The 5,672-nt window shown below is 44.3% G+C and overlaps 1 long non-coding RNA gene across 1 annotated transcript; it reads right to left on the reverse strand.

The window, feature by feature from the left end:
* Positions 1-1,446: 1,446 nt before the first annotated feature.
* LOC308671186 lies at positions 1,447-2,852 on the reverse strand. Its single transcript, XR_014027161.1, has 2 exons — positions 2,692-2,852; positions 1,447-1,577 (listed from the first exon to the last, which is right to left on the reverse strand). It is a non-coding gene; the product is annotated as an uncharacterized lncRNA (long non-coding RNA).
* Positions 2,853-5,672: the final 2,820 nt, after the last annotated feature.

Raw genomic sequence — 5,672 nt, forward strand, 5'->3', positions numbered from 1 at the left:
TTCTCATAACATGATCTATGGGAAAATTGGGATTTATTTTCAGCATCGTCCAGAAAGACCAAGACTTTACAGGTTCACCTGGGAAGTCCCACTTAACTCACATAGAAGGATTTAGGAGTAATTCTTAACTCTTTGCCTACTCTCCGAGCCAACCTACTCAGATCAGATGAGAAATGGAACCACCTTGAAGGGTATTACACAGGATTCCCCCAACCAACTTGCTCAGACTGCAACTACATGGGTAAGCAGCAAAGCATTTCAAATAAAGAATCCTTGAAATATATATGGCCCATGAGAGTATACAATCTCAAGTATTGACCAAACTAAAGTCAATGTGTTTTTCTCTATTTATGGAAATTAGTCCAACTTTTCTAGAGGACAAAATGCTGAAGGATGCTGCAGTCAATCTTTTTTTCTTCTATGCACCTCCAAAATGAATTGAGAACACAACATAATCTCAAAATACATTTTTATTGCGTTTTATTATGTCACAAGTACATGCTAACAACCATTCTTGCTGGATTTTATTCTTTCACTTTACTCTGCTATTTAAATAAAATTCCTCCTTCAGTGTCTACCAATGGATATACTCAATGTGCATCAGTGGTTGGGGTACTTGATTAAATCTTGGGCTCAATTATGATCACAAGTTGAGGACCACCTGTGCAGTAATAACAGGCTTTCCATGAAGTCTAACTGATACTAGTCACTGGCTGCATTGAACCCAAGTACCAACTTAGCTATATTTTTGACTAAGATTACTGCTTCATTTTTATGTCAATTGTGTAATCATGGCTGAAAACGTCCAGTTCATCATTTCAGTTCACTGATGCCCAAAATATTAATGTTGTCATTCATTTATTTGTAATATTTATATAGCAGCCCATCTTATAATCAACTCAGGGTAGCTCCCATCAAAAGTAAAAACAAATACCATAATACACATTTAAAATATCAAAAACCTGGAGCCAAATCACAGTATCTTATCTTAGTACTCAGGTGAAAAGCCAGGCCATCAAAAGCTTTACAAGGCTGAGAGTAGGGGCCTGCCAAAAATCAGGGCAGAGGTTGGCACAGAAAAGGCACATTTCCTAGCTCCCATCAGATGGCAGTGAAGGGACTAGGAGAGTGCATGCCCTATCTGACCTGGTATGATGGGTAGATGTTCTTAGCGAAAGGTGGTTCTGCAAATAACAGCTCTGTGCCGAGAGCAAACTGCTATCTTTCTAAACCTGAAGATGTTGCCTAATTGGATAATGAAATATCAAGAAAGCAACCAAGCTCAGAGAGCACCAAGGACTCTGACTCCTAGATAGCCAGAGAACAGTCAGATTGCTGAACAAATGAAGCCAGTTCCCTTGAGAAATGCATTACACTGGGAAAAGCAAAAAAATAAAATGATCAAGGGCAAGGTTAATCTTGTCTAATTGGGCTCTGAAGCACTGCTTTAACTATACCAGGTTTATTCCTGAGAAGATACACAGCAAGGTCTTATTTCTAGAAATCATTGCTGATCTTGTCATACATGTTGATTTCTTGCATTTATCCTCAGAATCAGAGCAGCATGCATACCGCCCCTGCAAAACAGGAAAAAAAATCACTTTTGCAGTCTGAAAGTTATTACCCATGTTTAATTTACATAGATTAAAATTTTTCATAAATCCAAGATACCTACTAGCAAAACGTGTAGCACTCCCCCCCCCGTAACCGTTCTCAATGGTTAGAAAATGTCTTTAAATTCTCAACCATCGACTGCTAATCCCAAAACTCGTTTTAAAAGAGAAAGATCAGCTTCATACTACAGATCTGCAGGCCTCTCAAAATATTGAAACTCTGCTTTACCCAAGATATATTTTCCGTGACTATCATCGTCTCAAGAGGCAGCTCTCATCCAGGCCACCATGTCGTTTCCAAAGCAACCCCTCCCCCTCCGCGAAACTGCACAGGATGACACAAGAATGTGACTTGCCCAAGTCAGAGTCTCCCCGCAATTATATGGGGGGAGCTATGCCAAAAAGCAAGGCGACGGTTACTCTGCCATGAGTAGGAAGGGAGGCTGCCACCCTGGCAGGTCCCATGGAAGCATGGCGTCCCAAGACACGCGCGCAAGAGCTTTTAAGGCAGGGGTCTTCGAACTTGGCCCTTTTATGACTTGTGGACTTCAACTCCCAGAATTCCTCAGCCAGCGTGCCTGGCTGAGGAATTCTAGGAGTTGAAGTCCACAAGTCATAAAAGGGCCAAGTTTGAAGACCCCTGTTTTAAGGTGTGTGTGTGGGGGGGGAAGAAGCAGAGGTTCCCTCTCTTCACGAGGTACGGGGACACGTGAGGCCTTCGCTGCTTCGTGAGCAACCGACCGTTATTTGCCAGTACAAAATCAAAAGCCTGCCTCCCAATTCCTTTACAGTCTCGGCTCCCTCGTGACTGTCCTGGAGCGCCTCTCCGTTCTTCCCTTTATCCCTCCTGATTCGTCCGTTGGAAAGGGCTTCTAATAATCACCCGCCATTTTACCCATGATTTCGTCCAGCCCCGCCACTCCTTGCTGAAGCAAAACTTCAGAAATTGGAAGAACCGGCAGGACGCATGCGCCACAAGTCTTCAGCTTTCCCCGCCTTCGTAATAACATTAAAAAGTTCCAGCAAATGGCTCGTATCTTACCACGGCGCGGCCACTCACTCAAGTACTGAAACTAACCAGTGTAAAACTTGTTCCTTCAGTACCGAACACTCCTTCATCTCCCAACAACAGCCACGTACCGAGCTCCCCCAGCAATCGAAAAGAACGAGCCACCCACGTCCTCCAGCTTTTAACCTTGAAGAGAAGCCACGCCCGTCGGTGGGCGGGGCTGCAGTGCTTGCCAGCCTTTTAACTCAGCGACCGCGTGACTAACTCCAGCTGCCTTTGTATCCGTCCCCTTTGATGTACAATAGTCGTTTTCTGCTCTTCTGTACCGGTGGCATGCCTTTCCCAGACCTTGTTACGTTAGGTTTAGTACCCTGCCAATTTTCCTCTATTTATTGTACTTTTGCAAATCCTCCTGGCATTCCTTCTCTCTCTCTTTTTTTTGCCTGCTTTACGTACGCTCCTAACTAATTTAAATAATGCACAATAGTTTTAGAAAAAATCAAATGGATTAAAGGCTGTGCAAACTCATTCAAATCACACCATCTACTGTTCCCAAGAAATTGATTAATTAGGATGAAGGAGCATATTTGACATTTTCAACACATTTTACACTTGCACAGATGAAAAAGACAGCATCTAATTTTCATGAATATTTTGTATCTTGTAATAAAGCCACAGAAAGATGATTCCTAAGACTGTAAATTCTTAAAGGTATAGTCAACTTAATATATGGTACCAAATATGTATCTGTTTCTTGCAATATCACTTTGCTATAGAACATAGAATTCATTTTCTCTAGGGAATTTTTAGAGTTGCAATTCCCTATCAAGGTCTCACACAGAAAATTTGAATTTTTTCCCCAGATTTCTTTGGAGTTATCTCCTTTATAGAATACAGAATAATAGAATTGAAAGGACATTGGAGGTCTTCTAGTCCAACCCAGTGCTCAAGCAGAAGACCCTATAACATTCTGGATAAATGGCTGTCCAATCTCTTCTTTAAAACCTTCAATGATGGAGCACTTGGAACTTCTGGAAGCAAGCCTCCTTAGTTCTACTGTAGGTTGGATCTCTCCTTGATAAACGTCTATCCATTACCTCTTATCCTGCCCTCTGGTACTTTTGAGAATAGGTTGACCCCCCTCTTCTCTGTGACAGCCTCTCAAATATTGGAAGACTGCTATAATGTCACCACTAGTTCTTCTCTTAGACTAGACATACTCAGTTCCTGCAATCATTCATCACATGTTTTAGCCTCCAGACCCCTAATCATCTTCATTGCTCTTCTTTGAACTCTAGGTTTCAACACCATTTTTGTACCATGTGACTAAAACTGGATGCAGTACTCCAAATGTGATATTATAAACTGGTACTAGCACTTCATGTGACTTGATGCTATCTTTCTTGATGCATCTTAGGACTTTCTTGGTTTTTTTGCAGTTACTGCTCATTGCTGGCTCATACCTAAGTGGTTGTCCACTAGGACTCTGAGATCACTCTCACAGTTACTGCTGTTGAACCATGTACCACTTGCACATGACCTCATCCAAACAATGGTCTCAGAAGCTTTGGGCTCAATCTTTCACTTTCTGCCAACACCAACTGAAACCAAACACAGAAAAAGAAAGAGAACCCATGCAATGTAACACCATAATACTGCATTGCCTCACTCCTAATCCCTATAGCTGATACCATGATCTGTGGAATTGAAAGCTCCTGAAAGAAGAAAAGGATCAGAATGGTTGCACCACCCCCAACTCAGCTCTACCAAAGCTCTTCAAGTCTAACCAGTGCCATTTCAGCATTATGTTCTAGTTTGAAATTTGACTGAAAAGGATCCAGATTATTTTTTTTTGGGGGGGGGGGGGTCTGAAATTACCTCTGAGTACTCCCAAAAATGGGGGTTGGCAATTGAGCAAAAATTATTCAGAATTGTTGGGCCCAGCAATAGCTTCCAGCATAGGGGGCATACCACCTCCTTCTTCAAGGAAGTTGGACTATCACCCCACAACAACAAATTTGACACTGTCCAAGTCTCCAACGACATACTACCTTTAAAGTGGCCTTTTTTACCCTGTAAAGTCTTGGATCCAATAAACAGTTGATTGGGTTAGCAAGCCCAAGGGCCCTGTTTACTTTTAGATGATGAATAATACATGTAGCATTGTACATGGCCCAGAGCCCTTCTCTAAGGGAGATGGCTGGTTAAAAAAATGAAATATAAATAGATAAAAACATGCCAACCGAGATTAAAGAATTTTTTTCACTTGGTACAAGAAGATTGGAGCAATGCAATGCTTCACAATCCCATTTCTATTTTTATTTATCTATTTCAGTTTGGTATATTATCTATGAAAAGTTAAATAAATTAGTTTATCTGCTGCTTACTAAAGCTACCAATCCATTACTCTAGAGCAGGGGTCGGCAACCGGAAAAAGGAAAAGAGCCACTCAGAACCGGTTCCATCACACAAACAAAAAAGTGGGAGCCGCAAAAAGTGCGCGCGCGTCCACTCACGCACATGCGCAAAAACATTTTGCGCATGCGCAAAATGGGAGGCACCTGCGCGGCGACGGGTCTCCCCTTTGGAGAGGTGCGCGCCGTCCCGTCCGGAGACCTGCCGCGTTCGTCAAATGGGGCCAGGCCGGCGCGCGCAGGGGGGAGGGGGCGACGGGGGCTTTTGTCCTAAGAACAGCGGCTTTTAAAAGTGGGAGGGTCGGAGCGCCGTGGGCAGGTCCGGAGAGGCGGGGGACGAAGCCCCGCTTGCCTGGAGGGGGGGCAGAGAAGCGAGTTGCTGCAGCCCACCTTGGGCAGTTCCCGCCCTTTGTTCAGGCGCCAGCATCCCAAAGAAGCCCGGCCAGGAAGCCCGCCCCCCGCCCGCTTTTCCGGAGGGGGGCAGAAGGAGGGAGCATGTCCCTCCCTTCTTTGTCTGCTCCGCGGCTGCCCTGCGGGAGGGGAACAACGCCTCATGTGCCCAGCCTGGCCCCTGGCCCTGGCGCAGGGGGCGAGAGAGGCGGCGTTTGGGCCGGGCCAGAGGACGAAGCCGGACCG

The sequence above is a fragment of the Vipera berus genome (assembly GCF_964194415.1).
Source record: "Vipera berus genome assembly, chromosome: 7".
Lineage (NCBI taxonomy): Eukaryota > Metazoa > Chordata > Lepidosauria > Squamata > Viperidae > Vipera > Vipera berus.